Below are 20210 nucleotides of genomic sequence, written 5' to 3' on the forward strand. Positions count from 1 at the left end.
GGTGGGCTCTGCCTCCTGCCTCTTCGCTTAGCCTTAACGAAAGTGTAGAGCAGCCCACACCTTCCGCTCACTGAATGTTTTACATCCTTCAGAGAGTAGGGAAGACAGGTGTTCTCTATCCGAAGAGGGTCAAGAATAGGTATGCAATTCATAAAACAACAATGAAGAAAAAACAGCGGCTTCATCATGATTTAGAGGTCAGTGACCAGAGGACCCCACAGGGGGTGAACCCTAAATGGGATTTGGGGGGTGGGGGAGGGTATTGCTGCAGTGGATCCTGGGCTGGTGGGGGAGGGGCTAGCAACAGCACAGACACGCCTTAAGAATCTGTCATGTGAGTCATATTAATGTGTTAGGGAAGAATACTTTAAACTTTACACTGAGGTTTCCCTACTGGAAAGGCACCTGGGGGAAGTGGTTCCCCTCTGTAGGTATTTCTTCAGACTGCCAAATGATATTTTGTTGCAGAGCAAAAGCATCACTCAGCTGCCAGTAGTAACAATGTTGACCAAGTAGCCACCTACCTCCCAGGATAAAATAAAGCTGAGAGTAAGGAAAAGATGACTTGGAGTAAGCCAGGAGGAAAGAAAAAATGAAGAGGGGAAAGAAGGACCTTGCTGGTAGAACAAAGCTTTATGCCACATCATCATCCATATGGTGACCCTGTCCTGTTCCCCCCGCCCCCTCCTCAATCTGATCCAGGCATCACCACCTTGAGGCTGATCCAGGCACTGCACAGCACACTGATGCCTTATTCCAAAAAGGCACTGGGCTGTTCTTTGAATACTAAACACTATCTGCAGGGAGGTCATCAGGCATGGCATCCCCCTCTTTGGGAAGGTGATCTTGCTGCCTTCCGTCCATCTATGCTTAATAGGAATATACAAGATCTTGCCCTTAATGTGTACAGTTCACCTATCAGGATGGAAGTGCCGCCTCTGATATTCACGGCCTTGGTGGAGCCATGGTTGGTCTCCCCCAGAACATCTGCAGCTCATGAACCAGAGGTGAGTCCCAGACTATGCACCAGGTTACAGATATATGGGGGTCTCACCATGGACTGCACACATACCCACCCTTACAATAGGGGTTTGGAGGAAAGGCAACTCCACTTAGACAGACTGGGACTCAAAAATTGGCAAAATTCAAAAAGCATTATGATGGTGAGCGTGAAATACATTAAGTTGTAGATGTCTAAGTAAAATAAAGATGGTTACAAGGGTGGAAAAATAAAATACCAATTTTGTTTTCTAAAAACAACATGATTTTAAAAATGGAAGGGAGGAGAAAAAGGGAAAAATAGAATAAAATGATTGTTCTGTAAGTAATAAGAGGGGGTCAAGACATAGGTGACAAACGAAATAAGACTCCAAGTAAGGGAAAGGAATTTGAGGTTTCCAAGCCCCTTGAGGGAAGCTCTAAAAGTTTTCAGGGAAATAAGGTGCAAACAACGAATTCAGTCCCCATCCTGGATCTTCCACTCCCTGCTACCTCATCTGCGGGCAACGAAGGACAGGGGGCCCTAAAACCATCCCACTCTGATAGCGACCAGGAGCTTGCCAAGGACATCCAGTCAATCGAGCATGGCAGACAGACTTCAGAGATCCTCACACACAGCTTTATAGACAAAGTGAGTCAGAGTAAGACTGCACTAGACAATAACAGATGCAGCCGAGAGGTGCCCACAAGGCAAGCTGGGGCTGGACATGTGCCAAGGGATGAGAATGTGAGTTCCAGTGATAGAGAGGACATGATTCAGGGCCAAAAGATGGTGGAGAAGAATTGAAAACATTTTTCCACGTCCACCATGAACTTCAGGGAGATATTCAAGGCTGAGGAGCTGTGCGTTCTTACATCACAATCTTGTGACATCTTGACAACCAACAAGTTGGGAAGCTCCCAAATGGTAAATATCAATGTGAGCAAAGTAGAAACTACCCTGACCAGTCAATGTCCCTCACCAAAAATACCAGTTCCCCAAGATTCCAAGCCATCAGACATTAAAAAACAGCTCCTTACCGAGTTGAAGTTTCAATTGAAGAGCAGGGAACATAGCCAGCCTAAAGGCTCTCCCGCTGACATATCCCTTACTTCAGATAGCTTGCCTTCCGACTCCTCACTGACTCAGTCCCAGAGCGTCTCCAGTGGGGACATGGGAGCTTCCCAGGTGCTGCAAGTCCACTTGGAGGACAATGGGGATTGGCGGGAACCCTGGGCCTCTAAGCATGTCTCATGGAAATGCCAGGATAGGAATTTCCCACCAGCTGCAAAGACAGTGAGACCTCTGGACTCCAGAGCAGGAGAATGTGGAAGCGAGGATTCAGGAGTTGGGACGTCTAAAGCCAGAAAGAAGAGCCACTCTATTGAGGACAGAGAATTAGAGGGCACTTTCCCGTATCTGTCACAGAATGAACAGTTTCCTCCTGAAAGTTACTTCAGAAAAAAAATGAGGCAGTTTTTTCAGTGGATTAATTCCAAGAAAAAAATCACAGGGCAGGAAAGTCCCCAGCAAAAAGCCAAGTTCACGTCAACCTTTGCACCGCTCCGAGACCCAGCTCAAAGTGCAGCTCTCGTGAGCTGTGGGCCTCCTGAAGCTCATGAGCTCATGGCAGCCATCGGGAAGATCCTAGAGGAGAAACCGGCATGGAGATACGAACCTGAGGCTGCAGAGTGAAGTCAGCAGAAGGGGCAACTGCAGGCCCAGGTAGAGCCTGACGAGGGACATCCCTCCAACTACGGGGCTCTCTCTGACCCACAGCCAGGGGAATGGGCAAGGACCACATCCTGCAGCCAAGATGCTGTCCCTCCTGACAAGAGTTTTCGTACAAGGGTTAGACAGAAAAGAGACAGGATCAGACAGCCCTGGAAAGTTGTGGCCTTCAAGGACCAGCATTTATGCCAGAGTCAACCCCCTTCCCCACCCTAAAGGGAGTCTGTGCCCCATCCAAGACCCACCTGCATGCATGATGTATGCCACGTCCCTCCGGCCACCCTCACCTCTAATGAAAGCACTGTGTTCAGAGATCTGACTCTTCTATTCAAACAGGAAATGCTTCTCCAACACTTCCAGGGAGGAAAAATGTCCCCAAAGAAATCATTCAGTCCTTGTTGAGAAAGCATTGCCATTTTCACGAGAACACATCCTCTGATGAGAACCATGGTTAGCACAACCAAGGATACTGATCGTCCTCAATAAATGTTTCTGCTAGGAGAGAGTAGTGTTCTCTGTGTGGTGCTTTGGGGGAGTGGGTTTGGGGTTCCCAGCGCTTATGCTCAGGGAAAGGAAGGAGGGAAGTCAGCTCTGACTGATTTCCTCATTTGGTTTCTGCAAGATGACCAGTCCCTTGTAGGGGGCCTGACAGTGGCTTTCTCAGTCTTATCTTGGGTCCTGTATTTGACCTTACTCACATGTCCTGTACTTAAAACACTTTACTTTTTCATAAAAAGTACAAAAAGTTTACTCTAAAAACTTCCGGGCCTTCTCAAAATGAGAAGAACCCTTCAAGTCCAGAACTTGGCTCAACTTGTCTTTCCATCTGCTCCCTCACTATCCTGAACTATACACAGCTGCAGGGTGGGATGCGTTCCTCTGGAAGGATACAGCCAGAATTTCCCCTTGTTGCCTCAGAAAGTTTTGGAATTGGAAGTGTGGGGGTGTTTAGGCCCTGAGGTGAGTGGCAGGGGGAAATGTTGCTCTTGGATCTCTTGGTGAGGAATGAATGTCACCTGCTCCTAAGAGCCTTTCTCTCCCTCAGGAGGTCTGGGTGGTGGGCCGCGTCCCCACGCCTCAGCTGACCCTAACGAAAATGGGGGGCAGTTCACCCTTCCCCTTCCTCTACCCTTCCTGGAGCAGACGGGAGGAGAGACCTTGCAGCTCTGAAAAGGACCAGAGATATGAATATTTTCCTGAAAACGGTAACTTACCTTCATTTAGAAAAAGTTGCTGATTCCTGAGTATCTCACAGGTGAGCAGTCAGTGCAGGTGTGCGTATGGGTGGGTTTTGCGATTGTGGACACTGGAGTGGCCAGGGCAGGGTCCAGGAACTGGGTGGGTCCCACCGAAGAATCTGTTATATGTGGGGTGGTAATCTGTCTGGAAGGCACATTCTGAGCTCAACAATGAGGTCTCCCTGCATGTGAGGACACCTCAAGGAAAGGGCAGAGACGCTCCCGAGGGAAACTTCCTCAGGATGCCCAGCTTGGTAGAATTATTGCAAGACCAAGAGATCACCTGGCTATCATTTGTAGGAATGGTCGTCAGGCAGCCACCCAGAATTTGGGGCAAAAGGAGACAACAAGTAGGGAAAAAGGAATGGTGGAGTGAGTGGAAAAGGAAAGAAAAAATGAGGAGGGGAAGAATGACCTTATCATCACACCTCATGATCCCTGAGGGTCACTTCGAGCTCAAAATGTCCCTTCCAGACAGATTAACACCCCACATCCTGGCCATCCACTCCACCCAGCATTACCTTACCTAGGCCTCACCTCCTGGAGACTAATCAGGGCTGGGGGGAGCACAATGATACCACTGCAGCTAAGAGAACTTGGGATAGTCTTCGAGATTGAAGACAGTGTCTCCAGGAATGTTGTCAAGGAGGTTGTCCTCTCATTTGGTGCCTGCCTTCCCAGCCATGCTACATCTTACACCAAGGTTACAGTAATTTAGGGGTGTGTTAGTTCCTATATAACAAATACCCCAAAAGTTAGTGGCTTAAAAAACCAAGTATTTATTAATTCATAGTTTCTGTTGGTGAGGGATCTAGGCAAGGCCTACCTGGGTTCTCTGCTCCAAGGTCTCTCACAAGGCTGCAATTAAGGTGGCAGCTGGGGCTGGGGTCTCAGCTGAAGGCTTGACTGGGGAAATACACACTTCTTTGCTCACTTCTATAGCTGCTGGCTGGATGCAGTTCCTCAAGGCCTGTTGGACAGAGAGCCTCAATTCCTGGATGGCTGTTGGCTGGAGTTGGCCGGAGGCAACCTTCAGTTCCTTGTCATGTAGGCCTCTCCACCATGGCAGCTTGCTTCATCAAAGCCAGGAGAGAGTCTGCTAGCAAGACAGAAGTCACAATCTTGTAAACTAACGAGGGAAATGATATCCCATCACCTTTCCCTTATTCTATTAGTCAGAAGCAAATCACGAGGTCCAGCTTACACTCAAGGGGAGCAGTTTATACAAGGGTGTGACTAGCAAAAGAAGGGATCTTTGAAACCTTCTTAGAACTCTTCCTAACACAAGGGTTTCTTCTTGGACATCCCACTGAGTTCACTGAAGCAAAAGTGACCAAAGGGACCAAGTGGATCCTTGTGCTCATCCATATCCACGTCATCAAAGGTAAAGCTGTTTAATGGCTAAGCGGAGAAACGTCTGGTAAGAAAAACATCAAAGAGATTGAAGCATCCAAAGAAGCAGGGAAAGGTGGCATGGAGGTAAAGGCGGTGTGGGGTCATCATGAACGGTAAAGTGAAAGGAGCCCTTAGAACCACCTGCCTCACCACTGCCAGTATTCAGACTTAGAGGGGAGGAAAAATTAGGAGCAAGACGGCTCATCCTCGCTCCGCCACCAAATCTCCACTCTGCTCTAGCTCCCCGACTATAGGCCTAAAGAAGCAACCTTCAGTTCCCATAGAGATAGCCAGGCTTATCGAGGAAGCAAACCCTACAGCTTGCAAGGTTTAACTTCTGCTGTTATTGATATATTTAATATAGCACATCCATCATTTCAAATTTGCTTCTCACAGCTTGAACATCAGAGAGAATGAATCACACAATCGATGGCAAAGCCAGTACTAGGGAATTCAGCATGTAGCTCCCATTCTGGGATGTTTTCCATGAACCCATTGCCAAAGAGCTTCTAACCAAGGGAGAGGTGGTGGCTCAAAAGGGCTGACTTACTGGCTGGGGTCACAAGACAAGTCATACCTGGTGCCCAGATATTTGCTTCTATTCAGAGAAACACTGGATGAGGCAACGAGACAGAATTTGCACACTCAGCACATCTAGGCAGTGAACTGTCCAAATGAGGTGACAGTACCACCCAGGAGTGATCCCACACTCTTGTTCTGCTTCTAGTACTGTTTTCCTTTCTCCCAGATTCCAGTTCCTATGGGAAAGCAGGACTCTTACCAAAAGAAGGAAAACGTATTAGCTGAACAGTGACTGGAGAGATGAGGAGGAATTTCTCTAGATTTCATGGGCTTGCTGCTTATACCCAGAGATCAGTGCTGTGCAGCTTGGGGGGTGTGGGGGGTGGGGGTGGGGGTCTCATTTACATGGTACTCTGTGGCACCTGAAGAATTTTCAGTGACATAGAATGTGATGGGAATGGGTTACCTGAATTTTTATACCCTCAAGCCCACACTCCAAACCTAATGTCAGGGCGAATAAAATGCATGAATTGACTGGTACCTTGATGTGGCTTGGGTATGGGAACCCCAGATCTCAGCTTCAGGCACTGTGAATTTCTCTGGTACCAGGTGCTGCCTAAGGGAATCAGCTTTCTTGAGGCAGCCTTCACATGGATTAACACTCAGAACTGTGCCGTAATCTGCAGCCACAATGAAGGGGCCCAGGCTATGAGAAGGGGCTCTTCTCTCTCTTTTTTTTTTTTTTAAAAGATTGGCACCTGAGCTAACAACTGTTGCCAATCTTCTCCTTCTTTTTTTCTCCACAAATCCCCTCAGTACATAGTTGTATATTTCAGTTGTGGGTCCCTCTAGTTGTGGCATGTGGGACGCCGCCTCAATGTGGCCTGAGGAGCAGTGCCACGTCCACACCCAGGATCCGAACCAGTGAAACCCTGGGCCGCCAATGCGGAGCGTGCGAACTTAACCACTTGGCCACGGGGCTGGCCCCGGGGCTCCTCTTGAGGCCTTTCCTCTGGAACTTCCATTGGCCCTGGATCAGAGCCTAATTTAGGCTATTTTCCTGGGGTCACAAGGACACGTTTGGTCTTCCTTAGGGAGGCCAAGTGGAAGCTCAGAGATTTGTGGAGGCTGCCTCCCTATCTCTCCCAGGAGACTCGGGGTCTGTTCCTTCCTTCTATGGGGGCCAGGAGGTAGAGAAGGAACTGAGTATTATGCAAGTTTAGCAATGCTTCACTGTGGGAGGGGGTTGGGCTGACAAGAGTAGGTAATTTTCCTTTGCAGGGATTCTTGCCCAGCTTGAGGCAACCTTCATTTGAAGCAGGATAATGCTGTTTCTACCCTCCACCTGAGGGGATTCCAGAAGGAATAAAAGTTACCTTTCCTCATTTGTCTTACAGGAAGTTCTGGGCTTCTGGGTTCAGGAGTTATTAATGGCTTTCATGTTTCCTGAACCCAAGCAGAAGTTGTGAGACACCTGTTGTGCAGTCCTGTCCAGACCCTCATGTGGGAGGAGACTTTAGCTGGCTGCTCCAAGGAGAGAGGAGATAGGGGTTGACACAAGTGCTGGGGTGAGAGAAGGAGAGTTGCCTAAAGGTAGCAGTGGCTCCAAGACCCTGAGAATCAGGATGTAGACACGAGTCCCTTAGGTGGACGGGTTCTGTGTGGAAGTCCTCTAGGAGACAGCACAATGTTTTAAGGGATGAAGTGATGATGCTGAGATGACTAATCATCAAGCCCCATCATCTTGAGAGCTGTCGCAAGACACGGCATTGCTCACACTTAGCACAGAGGCTGTGCAGCCACTGGCCTTTCAATGGGCCTGAAGGGCTTGGGCAATGAAAGTCCCAGGGGCAACCAAGATGGACTCAAGATCACAGGCTCTTACCTACATATTTGATGGTGAATACTTAACTAAATAGGCAAAAAGCTCCCATTAATGACTACTATTGTATATCTTCCTACCCTTTAAAATGGGGTCTTTGAGCCAGATTTAATTTAATTTAGAAAAATTAAGTACTGCTTATTGTACTTCAATGTTGTGAAACAAATTTATGCTTTTTATGTATATTATCCCATTTAAACTTTACAATGCTTTGAAGTAGGTTTCTTTACCCTCTTTTATAGAAGGGCACGACCTGAAGGACAGAGAAGGTAATATATATTCAGAGTGCTAGCACAGAAGAGGGAGCCAGGGATGGAGAGCCCCCTTACGCTGTGAGGGATTCTTTGGATGTAAATGATGGCAAGCGCAATTCAACTGACTTTAAAAACAGGATCTGTTGACTCAGGCACCTGAAAAAGCTCTGGGAGTAAGGCTGCCCTCACGCAGGAGGATTCATATTGGGGCTCAGCTGATGTCATCAAGTTTCAGTTTCTATCCATTTCTCTGCTCTAGATTCTGGACTGGCTACCTTGTAAGTCTGTCTGGCAAGTTCGTAGCTACATCTTCCAAACTAAAAGCGCAGCTAAAAATGGGTTGTTTCTCCCACTAGTCCCTTCAAAAGTCCCACTGTGCCTTATTGTTTCCTGTTGGGTCACATGCCCATCCCTGACCAATCACTGTTGCCAAAAGCATGGACCAATCTTTTTGGCCAAGCCTGACTTCAATGCCCTCCTTTAAAGTAAGAGCGTTAGTGGTAAACAACTCCACTTCACATGGACTGAAACTGACAACGGGGTTAGATCCCCAGAGGGCAAAAGAAGGACTATTTTTAGAAGGTGAGTGAATGCTGAGTGTCAAAATAAAAACAAAAACAAAACGGATGTCTACTTCAACCCTCTCTCTCACCACCCCATTTCTGCCTTCTTGTCCAGAGTCATGCCATGGACTGAAGGTTAGAGTTAGAGGAAATGCCAATTCTGTGGACAGGAAAGGAACTCAAAGGGGAAGGAATCAATCAGAGGCCCCAACATCCATGCAGATAGACCATCCAATGATCTGATCTCTCACTGTCTGCTCCTTCTCATCTTAGAGTCCTTTACCTTCATTCCAGTTCAGTTATGGCCATATCCTAGAACTTATCACCAGCAACACTTGTGTGTTCTGAAAAAATACAGTCTGACATTCCTCCCTTTATCCTCTCAGCTTCTGCCCTCAGCATGCTAATGCCTCAACCTATTCAGGAACTACAAGCCACTCCATACTTTCCCCTGCTTACCTGACAACCTTTGTCTTCATTTCCTCCCTCTCCAAGGAAAACTTCATGGGGCATCACTTAATCCTAAACCTAAATATACTGCTCTGCTCTAAACAGCCTACCCCCTTCTTTCATTCGTCCTGTCTAGCAAAATCCAACTCTGCCTGTTTTAGAACTGCCTTCAAATAAGGGCCTGCTTCCTCTTGGATAAAATCACACAAGTGTGTTTGTGCCCCATAAACTTCTGTTCTACATCTGTTGCTCAGCTCCACCACTGCCTCAGAATCCAGTCATTCCTCCTGTGTTACCATGTGCCAGACGCTCTTCCAAGCACTTGGGACACCCAGTGGAGGCAACCAACAGAGGCCCTGTCTCGGGGGAGCTTCTGTGATTGTTTTCTCAGTCAACTCGCTTGCCTAAGTTCTCAAAACAATTCCACTTTCCTACACCTTGTCCACACTCCTCGCTCATTGATCATATGTGCTGGACCACCAGAGGGAAACAGAGAAGTCATCAGATGGGAACTTTTCTTCATAAAAACTTCAAAACAAAACAAAACCAAAACCAAAATGAGATCCTCCATCTCTTCTTTCCTCCTTCCTTCCCACCATACTGAAAGGTTTCCCTCAATGCTTTCCTTAATCCTCCCAACCTGGGATCTGCCCACCCTTTCCAAGTCACACCACTTTCACATGTGTGGACTATCTGCCTTAATTATCTACTTTTCCAGAGGACCAAGACTACATTTACCTCATCACAGCTGGAAACACCAAGCAGAGCTCAGAATCCTCTGGAGGAATACATTGGCAATGGGAGGGATCTATGGGGAGGTCCTGCCCAGCATGCTCTGGGGCGGGGCCACGTCCAGGGGCAGGGCCTGAGAGACTCTGAGAGCCTGTTTGGCTTCTTGAGGGCGACGGCACTAGCAACACGGCCAGACATCTCACCTCAGGCTTCTGGAAGATATGAGTTGAGATTTAATTCAAAGACAGGTTCTGAGGAAGGTTTCTGGATGCCTGAGTGACCTTCCCCACTGCCCAGCCTGAAGGATCCTTTCCTCCATCTGCCATTTCCATTACGGTGGGCAGGCCCTCACAGCCCCTGGGCCCCCAAACTCTCACTCCAGGCCCAGCCTGAGAAGGCGCTCAGAGGCCTGGGGGCGGGCTGTGCCTGCCCAACACCACCCCCTTTGACGATGGCACTCTTAGGAACTCCACCAAGGTGAGAATAGTAATAAATAGAGTAACAACATTGACAACTGTTAAGGCTTCACCTTACACTGGCTGCCTGGCCTTGCACAAGTAGCCTGAGTCTCAGATCTCATCTATTATGTGCAGATACTGACGTGTACTCATAGGGTTGGTCCTCGGAACTGGAATGAATGAGTAAAGAGTTTTGAACAGTGTTTACCTAACACTAGAAGTTTAATATGTGCTACCCATTATTATCACTCATTTAAAATGCTAGGCCTCCTCTTTATTATTTTAGAAGTATCAATTTACCACTCATTCATTCTTCCTTCCTTCAGAATGAATTTATTTAGTACCTAACATGTGCCAGACACTATGCCAGGCTCTGGAATACAATGGTAAGCAAAAAGGTAGAGTCTCTGCCTTCATGGATCTTACAGTCTAGAGGGGACATCAGGCAGAAATCAATCATACGAGATTGTGTAAATGTCCCATGTTACATTCTATGAAGGGTTCATGAGCTGGTTGTCGATGCCAAGGGAGTTTAAAACATGGGGATTTGGCCTAACCAAGGAGAAGAGGGTCTTCCTCACCCACCCCTCAGGAGCTGATAAGGCTTAAGAGGTAAAAGGTGAGTAGGAGACAACTTGGCAAAGCAGGGAGGGAGAAGTGTTCCAGGCAGAGGAATCTGGGTGATGAGAGCAGGGAGAGTGAGGAGGGAGGAACGTGATGCAGCAAGAAGAGGGAAAAGCGTGGGAGGCACCGATTAAGCAGAGTTCTCTGGGCCAAATGAACTAGTTAAGTCTTTGGAGCAATGGGGAGCCAGGGGAAATTTTTAAGTTAGGATTTCTTTATATGTGTAGGGTATTCAGATTTTAGTTGTATTATTTGAGTTTCCAAAAGATTACTGTGAATTAATACTGTGAATTAATGAATTACAGTGATTTAATGTGAAGAATGCTTTGGATGGGGTAAACAGGATGTGAGAGACCAGTGAGAAGGCCACTGCAGTAATCTACGAGAGAAATGATGTCAGCATGGACCACAATGGTGGTGACCAAAGTGGAGTAACGTGGACGGATGTGAGTGGCATGACTTCATTAATTCTAATAAGACGGAACATTTTTCCTTTTGTTTCGCTCCAGTGCCCAAGAGGTACAGGTTGGTGCAAGATGTGGGGTCTTTTATAGAGTTGGACAAGTCAGCAGACACGAAACATTTGAAAAGGCTGCTTGAACTGCTGACTAGCCAAAATCAAAGAGGAAGTTGACCTTCAACCCTTTGTTTTATTCCAGCTGCAGAAGTCATTTTCAGTTACTCTCTGACTCAAGTAAACACCACTCCCTGTCACCTTATCCCTTTGAGGGTTGGTTCACTTCTACATTTTCACTGGGACATGATTCTCACCGACAGTAGAAAGTTCGGCACCCAGACCTGCAGATGTGAAGACACTTGCTCCTCTCTCGAACTATTAGTACTTCTGGGAAACACGTCCCAGTGCCAAACTGTCCTGGTCCTGAAATGACCCTGTTATTTGGGGAGGTAGTAAAGGAAATTACATGTGTTAAACCCCGAGCGGCACTCTCTTTGGACATCGAAAGGTGTAAATGATAAAATACTTACTAGACTTAAAGACCAGGGAGTAAACGGGGGGCTGGATGCTGCCCAGACTCTGTGTGTCAGCAAAACATATCTGAGCTCAGCGAAGTAATCCAGGACCAAGTGTTTTCCTCAGTGGAATAATTAGACAACAGAGGTGGGCAATTTAGAAAAGATAACTTCTTCTGTCCCTGCTTTAGAATTTCTATTACAAACAAAACCCAAGCCTTAGCAAGATTTAAGAGCATGGGACAAAGACGGCTAGATGTTGAACTGCTGGGAGTGGAGCCCACGTTTTATTTATCTTTGTATCCAAGCACATCCGCAGTGCTTGCCACAAGGCAGATACTCAGTGAATGTTGGGTGGATCAAGGATTCCTCTGTCTTTTCATGGGGTATTTATATGGTATGGGAATTCAGTCATTTTTTGCCCCACTAGGTAGAGATGGATGCTTTCTGTTCTCCATGTTTACTTTGAACACCATTTAGCTACAGGGATGTTCTAAAATGAAATAATAAGGAAACCAGCTTTAATACGATTTTATATATACAGACAGATACACTTTCTGACCACGTGCAGATATGAATGCTCTCCCTGGAAGATGCTTTTGTAACCTAAATTGCACTAGAATGAGGTTAGAGATGGGGAAGAAAGGGAAAGTAAGGCAAAACTCACAGCTTAATTTCTAGACAGGATTGCTGCTTTAAAAATGAATTTCAGGTGCTTCTTGGCATACTTGGCCCAAGCACTGGAGATTTAACAGTGATTTGTGATTTGGTGTGACCCAGAACATGGCCCAATGGTCCTCTATCCTTTGAAGCCGTCAGTCTGTTTTCTTGATTGCTGTTCTGGACTTTCTCACCGTCACTAACCATCAGGGCCCCCTTCCTTCTGCTCTGTCCTAGTGGAACAGTCCCTTGACCTTCATTCTCCCACTACTCTAGTCTCGACTTCTCCTTGTTGCCAGATTACTCTATTATTGCTTCTCAAATTGTGGTTCCCAGACCAGCAGCATTAGCATTGCCTGGGAACTTATTAGAAATGCAGATTCTTGGGCCTCACTCTGGACCTACTCAAGAAGAAACTTTGATGTGGGGCCCAGCAATTTTAACAAGCAAGGTAATCTCCAAGGTGAGAACCACTGCTGTACGTAAAGCTCAGTTCTGAGCATATCACCCCTTTGCCCAATACCCTTTATTGCTTTCCTGCCGACAACCACATGAGTGTGTGTGTGTGTGTGTGTGTGTGTGTGTCTGTGCGCGCCCTTCTATCCAAGGCCTTCTGCAATCAAGCACCAGCTCAGGTGTCCCCACGCAGGGAGGTGTGTTCCACAGTCATCCTAATGGGTCACCTGCTCTTCCCTCTGCTCTCCTGCCGCCTCTCTCTGTTAATGTTGGGTCCTCTGCTATAAATACCCACCTCCTCCCTCTCCTTGGAGAAACCTTACTCATTCTTTAAGGCTCACTTAAAAATTAATATTTATCTAAGGAATCCATACCTGTGCCTTTAAAACCAAATAGTACTGAAGGCTTTATAAAGAACCACGGCAGGCCCTCCCCCACCTCACAACCCCAATCCTTCCTATCCCCCCAGTTCCATTCCCCATGGAAACCACTTGAGCCGTTTCTATCACAGTTGTTCTGGTGTTTACCTCTATTTATATAACTAATACGCAAATACTTGTATTTAAAAGTAATTTTAAAATATTAGACACTAACTTCTTGCCGTGGTAGATAAAATTTGAGTAAGTAAAATTGCAGGTGGATGAAATTTGGTCGACACCCCATTCCCCTCTTCACTCTTCTCAATCTTTCCTCACTTAAATCTTTATTCATGCAAAGTTCATCTTGGCATGGAAGGTGACTCCTTTCCTGGAACGTGTTCAGAGACTGCTCCTCCCCTGCTCCCACAGAGCTGTGTATCTCTCTTAGTGCACTGTCCCCCTTGCCCTTCCACGTTTGTATGTATGTGTCTCCCATTCCCACCAGCTTGTAAGAGCCAGAAAAGTCTAATCCGTCTTTTACTTTCCCAGAATCCTCCCAGGGCAAAGCACAGGGCCTGGGATATAGCACACACTGAGCAAACGTGGCCAATTTAACCGTAAAGTAAAATATCTGCCTGACCTTTGAAGCTTGCTGGTGTGACAGCAGTACTTGGAATGAGTCTTCCCGTTCCAATGTGGTTTTCCAACATTATTGTGGGAAATAGTAAACTGGAGTCAGGAGACTTGAGCCACACCACCTTCTTGGTGACTTCTTTTAAGACCTTGGGGAAGGCACTTAATGGTTTTGCTTCCGTTTTTTCATCTATAAAGTGGCAACAATAATATCTATGGACAGAGTTGTAGGGAGGACCAAATACAACAGCACAGGTTATCAGGTATAAGGCGTTACATTGATTCCTTATGTTTAAAACAAAAAGGCAAACCATTTTCTGGTAGCACATAGGGCTATAATGAACATTAAAACCAACCTTTAAATAGAAAACTTTATTTTTAGATGATCCAGGGGGTCTTTCTTCCAAGATCAGCCTAAGATTTTTTCGGAGGAAACTGTATTCTCATTGTCCTGAAATTTGAAGCAAGAAAACTCAATCGTTTAAGACCATTTGCCTATTCTTACTTGTTGATGAGAAATCACGACTACTGCCACCCTTTTAGCCTCTGAAGGAATTGTAAGCTTTGTCTTGATTTGATGGCTCAAAAATAAAATCTACCAAAGGTACGTTTTCTAAGCCTCGTCTGGCTCTACCCATTAGAAAAGTGTGAGCTACTGTTCTATCAAAACTAATTATATTTTAAATCTACAACCAAGTCTCAATTACCAAGGTTAATGGGACTACATACATACATAATTCTCTCTTACATTTATCCAGTGTTTTTAACTTCTTCAAAGCACTTTTCACTGTACTGCATATATAAAACAGATGCATTTTTTTAAATCCACAAATAAGGTAAAAAATAAATCTTCAGATCAATAATTTCAACTTTGTACCTGTCAAAAGCTATTAGAACTTGCAAAATTGTCTAATAGGACTTTCATTGCCCTACTCTCCTCTCGACCCCTCTCAACTAAGGCCAGAAAAGACCGAAAGATCTGGAGGAATCTCCAGAGGAGAGGAAGCCAGAGAGGGAAGGAAGCCAAGGACCTGGGCCATCCACAGCCTGGATCATTAGCTCCAGCGTAATTGAGAATAACTGACTGTATGTGTGACTATGGCCAGAAAATCCAGAAAGAGATGAAAAGGCAAAGAAAATGACGTGTGAGTAACAGTATTTACAGGGTCTGTCTTTGTCATTCTCTCAACAAGCATTACTGAGTGCCTACTGTAATGACAGGTGCTTTCAACAAAGAGGATGGACACAGCATGAACAACCCAGGCAAGACTGCTATTTTCATAGTGATGACCTTCCTGAATGGTGCAGACAGACAACAAACACAAAGACACACAACTTCACATAAACGAGATAACTTCAGGTGGCACTAAGCTCTGTGGAGTCCATAAACACAGGAATGTGATAGAGCCTTGGGGAAGGGATGCTGTTGTAGATAAGGTTGCCAGGGAAGGCCTCAGGGTATCGGAGCTGCAATCTGTGAGAAGAGCCCACCCTGTGCAGGTCTGCAAACCAGATGGTGGAATGAGTGAACTCGCCAAGTATGCTAGAGGGAGAGGGGTCCAGGCCAGTTTCAAGGGGTTCCAGGAAAGTCACTGTTCTGTGGTTATTCACTTTGTGTCCTTTTAGGGATATTACTAAAACCTCTCCAGGACCCCGGATTTATTGCCTCTACAATGCGGGTTGCTAACACTGATCACCTGGACAGGGGAGCGCTGAGAAATAATGGGTAAACAATTGTGAGGAGCCACATAAATGCTAAATAATGCTCATGGTAATAAGCTTTTATTAAAGTCAGCACCTTGATAGGCAGCTCACAATCGGATACCTTGGCAAATGTGTAAATTGACGTGGCTGCTCCCTGTGCACACCAGCACCATCCTTTAAAACAGAAAAAAATAAATGAGCCTATGGTCATGATATTCGAAGTAGTTAGTGATCAAACAACTGTCTGGAGAGAAAGCTGGTGTGTGAAGTGTACAATGGGAGCAGGAAGATAACGGCACATCACAGCCCAGCTCACGCAGAGGATAACTCATGAATTGACTGGATGCTTGCTGGTGCACACACCATCCGCTCCAGGGTGGTACTCTAACCCCGTCAGGACTAGGTGCTGCCACCAAAAGGCCCAGCAGACAGGAAGGGGAGTGAGAAGGAGCCAGAACAGAAGCATCTCTGGCAGCAGCCCTCTCTGGCCCTCTTGGCCTTGGAAAGCCACCCCTGGGGGAGGGATGAGCAGCCAGCACCAAGGGCCCTACCTTGGAAGGGCACCAAGGAAGTGGTGGGGGGTGTGAGGGAGGAGGGATGAGCATTGCATTTCTCCCTACGAGAATGAAATATGCCAACGCCAGGAGAGACTTCAGTTGTCGTTATAACTGAGCCTCCCCACACAGAGATATGAGTCCACCCCTTAGAAGCAAATCTTCCTCCCCCAAAACCTCCCCCCAAAATATAACATTAACATCACAAAAAATGAATTCTTTTTTGTGGGTCCTACCATCTCTTTGATATAAATACACAAGTGCCTAAACATTCTTTCCCATCTCCCATCCCACATCGGCAATCAGATTGTGACACACACACACACACACACACACACAAGCACATGCTCACACAAATACCACACACACCCAATTCCTTTGTTAAGCCCTGGCTCAGCTATTATAAGGTACCTGTGGAGTGTAGGTCACATAGTAGAAAAGTTTAAATTACTGTTGCTTCTACTCTGAAAAGCAGACAGGAAGAAAAGACAATAAAAAAGAAAACACTTATTTTAAGGCTGATACTAAACACTCTACTCCACGTTCACTGAGGTCAATTTCCCACTGTGGGATGGGGAGAATCGAGATGATCTCTGAGGTGCTATGAACCCACAGTGCAGACTTCACGTTTTGAGGCTTGACTAGAAACGACGGGGACGTGAAAAAGAACATGGCGAGATAATCCTAGTCTTCAGGAAATTATGGTTTAAACTGGGCTGGAGAAAGACCAAGATCCTCAAAAAAATCTAATTGATTTTAACCAAATGGAGTAATTTTAAAATGTTAAATACACTGGGATATCATATTAAAAGTATTCTGGGAGAGCATGCCGCATGGGACATGGTAAGTGCTGAATTTCCTGCTGCTAAGGGAGGCATTCCTATCTGCCAGTGTCTCATGCTGCTCAGACCTGAACCATTCATTTAGGTAGACCATTTGTCCAAGTGCGTCATTTCCCAAAATAGCCAATGGAGGACTCCAGGGAGAACTGTCCTGAGGAGATGTGGTCATCCTCAAGGCCAAATCAGTCTAGACTAAGATGGTTCTTAGCAAGACTGCCCAAAGGGCTTCTAGACTTTGTTTGGTAAGTGTTGTTAATGCCTTGGTAACAATGGACTGTTGATAAGGTGGGAGATAATGTCAGAAGGAAGGAAGGTATCTGCTCACATCTTTTGCTTTTAACTTAAGCTAACCCATAAAATCCATTATCAAACCCCAGGGAATGCTCCCAATTATTGTCTTGGACCCTTCATTTCGCTTTGCTTTGTTTTTTTTTTTTTTTTTCAACTCTCTATTTCTGTTTTTACCTGGCACTGACTCGCTTGACTCCTCTTCTCCTCTCAGCTTCTGGCTCTGTGCTCCCCCTTTAGACTTGATGAGTAATTTTGGTTTTCCTGCTTTTCACCTTTGGCACCCCTTCAAAAATGGGTTAGGTTTATCTTCTGGCTCTTTCTACTTCTGACTGCTTGGAAGTTTGGATCATACTTAGCCAAGTTTTGATCCCAGGACCTTTCCCTGGCTTTGACCTGTCTCAGTGGCATCTGTGCTGGGCTTGACTCCTCCAGGTGAGGGCGTCGGCAAGAGGGAGGATCAAGCAAAGATCAAGCAAGGAAACAGGAAGAATACCTGGCTCAGCTTAAACTGTGCAGGGCACTGAGGCCTTGCTGGCCGTCCAGTCTCTGCCTCCTTCTTCCTCTGCTGCTTTCATTCCCTCCCGTCTCTGACTTTCAATTTTTATTAAGTTTCCACCTTCTGACTGCTCAATCCTCTTCTAGCATCCCTTTGTAAGATTGAAATGGGAGTGGGAGTGATATCCATTAGCCAAAATAAGTTCCATAGCTGGGAGAAACTGCTGAATCTCTGGTGTCTTTATAGCACTTATCAAATCCCAATTACCCATATTAGTTGGCAAACTGCTCTGGCTTCCCAGGCAGTCAGCTGGTAGGTGAGTCAATAAATATCTGTCAGATGGATGGATGCACACTCACTAGTTGTGTAGCATGGCATCAGGTACTTTAAATAATACAAAGTATAAGACTTCATCCTTGGCTGAAGAAGGACATCTTCTCACGGCCATTCACAAAAGGACTGTTTGGAAACATCACCAAGCGCTAGACCAGCTTCGCTACTTCTTCTAGAAAACAAGAAGAAATCTCTTGTTTCAAGAGATGTTTGTGTCATCTCTTAATGCACAACTGGCTTCATGTGGGCAAAAGGGAACATGAGCAAAGCCCTGGTTAAAGCATAACAGACACCCTTGGGCTAATGAACTGTCGAAGGTAGTAGTGTCAGCGGATTTTCTACATAACTGCTTTGTAAACAGCAACACGCATAAACCATAAACAAGGAGAATGAAGTGAGCACCCACAGACCCACCACTCATGTCAAATCATACAATGTTGATATCACCCCAGAAGCCTCCACTCTCCTGTCTGATAATCTTTCACTTACTTTTCTTTATAATTTCATCACCTTTATAGACTCCCATAAAACATTTAGTTATATCCAGTTTGGGGATCAAAATAGATTAAAAAACAACAATTGCAGGTGCATTCAACATCGGACATGAAAAAGAAAACTGGTTTTTTAATAAGATACTTCAAGTGTACACTTTCCGTAGGTGATCAAGACATTTACTCTTTCGTCCATTTTTATGTTTGCTGACTGCCAATCACTCTACTCCTTAATACTTCAAAGGTATTTTTCCCAAAGCTGCCTTTTGTCTTACACTAATGCTTTCCCGGACTCAAGTGAATTTTGAAGGAGACTGAGCTCATCATGATGAAATGGATGTTGACATTCCATAACCATCACTGTAATTATTCCTAATTTGTACTTTGCTTCAAAAACTCTCTTCCCTTGCCCCCTAAAGTCTGTACTTTCAGAATAGCATCTACAGCTTTAATTATACCTGACAATAAACTACTCTCACCACAAAATCTTGTTAATCACGGTGTACGTTACTATCTTCAAGTATCCTGTTTTTTTAAAACTGCATTTATATCAGGTTCCCAAAGAGTTACAATATTAGCAATGAATGTTTTAACTGTTTCTGTAATTACTGTTTGTAATTACTACAAATCAAAGTTGTACAAACTTTGGATTGGAGGCTGGTTGAATTATCTACCAAACTGGGGTGAATGGTCTTTTAATCAACTGTATACTGAACAAATCTACAGAGTAAAAACTGAGATGGAATTTGAGTGACTTGGTGTCCATCGAGAATCAAATCTGATGCTGTAGTGTTAACAAGGGACTTCAGGTCCAGAATGATTCTGTTAATCACACGTCTTCCAAATTAGTCAGTTAATGTTGTGGGTCCTGATGAGACAGGATTTAGGAAGGCAGAGAGCGGCGGGGAATGCTCCTGGTGATAGGATCCTTAGAGCAAAGGACAGAAGACAAAAGGAGAAGGCTGTATTCATGAGAAGTGAGCTGGACCATAAGCGCTATAATTAGAAGCTTATAATGTCACCACACTGCTTTCTGTAATGTAATATTTTTGTTGTCTGTTATTTTCCTTGATTCAGGTTTTGTATTTTTCATGATGTAATAGTGAGATCTAGTCTCATTTTTCTGTGTATTTGGATACATTGAGTAGAGTGCTCTGGCTGAGTAAAGAGTTTCACATATGGGAGACTTGAGAAACAAGAGTGGCAAGGAAAGTTAGGTCAGATTATGAAAATTCTTAAAATGTTTCTATTGGACTTAATCCTTCAGAAGTCATTTAGTGTTCTCTTTTCTTTTTTTGTAACTGAGAGCACCATGAGGAAAGGAGTGTTTTTGATGATCTATTTTATTTTATTTCTTTCTCTTTTCTTGGAGGAAGATTGGCCCTGAGCTAACATCCGTGCCCATCTTCCTCCATTTCATCCGTGGCTCGCCTGCCACAGCATGGCCTGATCAGCAGTGTATAGGTCTGTGCCAGAATGGGAACCTACAAACCCCAGGCCGCCAAAGAGGAGCACACAAACTTAACCACTACACCACCGGGCTGGCCCCATTTTTGATGATTTCTAAGGGGTAAAAACTAGGCAGGGAGAT

General features: G+C 45.4%; 1 long non-coding RNA gene across 5 annotated transcripts in view; it reads right to left on the reverse strand.

The window, feature by feature from the left end:
* The window catches only part of LOC138922846 (uncharacterized), a 50186-nt gene that overhangs the window by 15172 nt on the left and 14804 nt on the right, over positions 1 to 20210 (reverse strand). For all 5 annotated transcript variants that reach the window (XR_011436004.1, XR_011436006.1, XR_011436005.1 and 2 more), the window contains exons 7-12: positions 18155 to 18300; positions 13916 to 14359; positions 11816 to 12293; positions 11600 to 11719; positions 9753 to 9958; positions 4775 to 5047 (exon numbers count right to left, since the gene is read on the reverse strand). This is a non-coding gene — a long non-coding RNA (uncharacterized lncRNA). The remainder of the gene's footprint in view (positions 1 to 4774; positions 5048 to 9752; positions 9959 to 11599; positions 11720 to 11815; positions 12294 to 13915; positions 14360 to 18154; positions 18301 to 20210) is intronic.

Source organism: Equus caballus, unplaced genomic scaffold, assembly GCF_041296265.1.
Source record: "Equus caballus isolate H_3958 breed thoroughbred unplaced genomic scaffold, TB-T2T haplotype1-0000016, whole genome shotgun sequence".
NCBI lineage: Eukaryota > Metazoa > Chordata > Mammalia > Perissodactyla > Equidae > Equus > Equus caballus.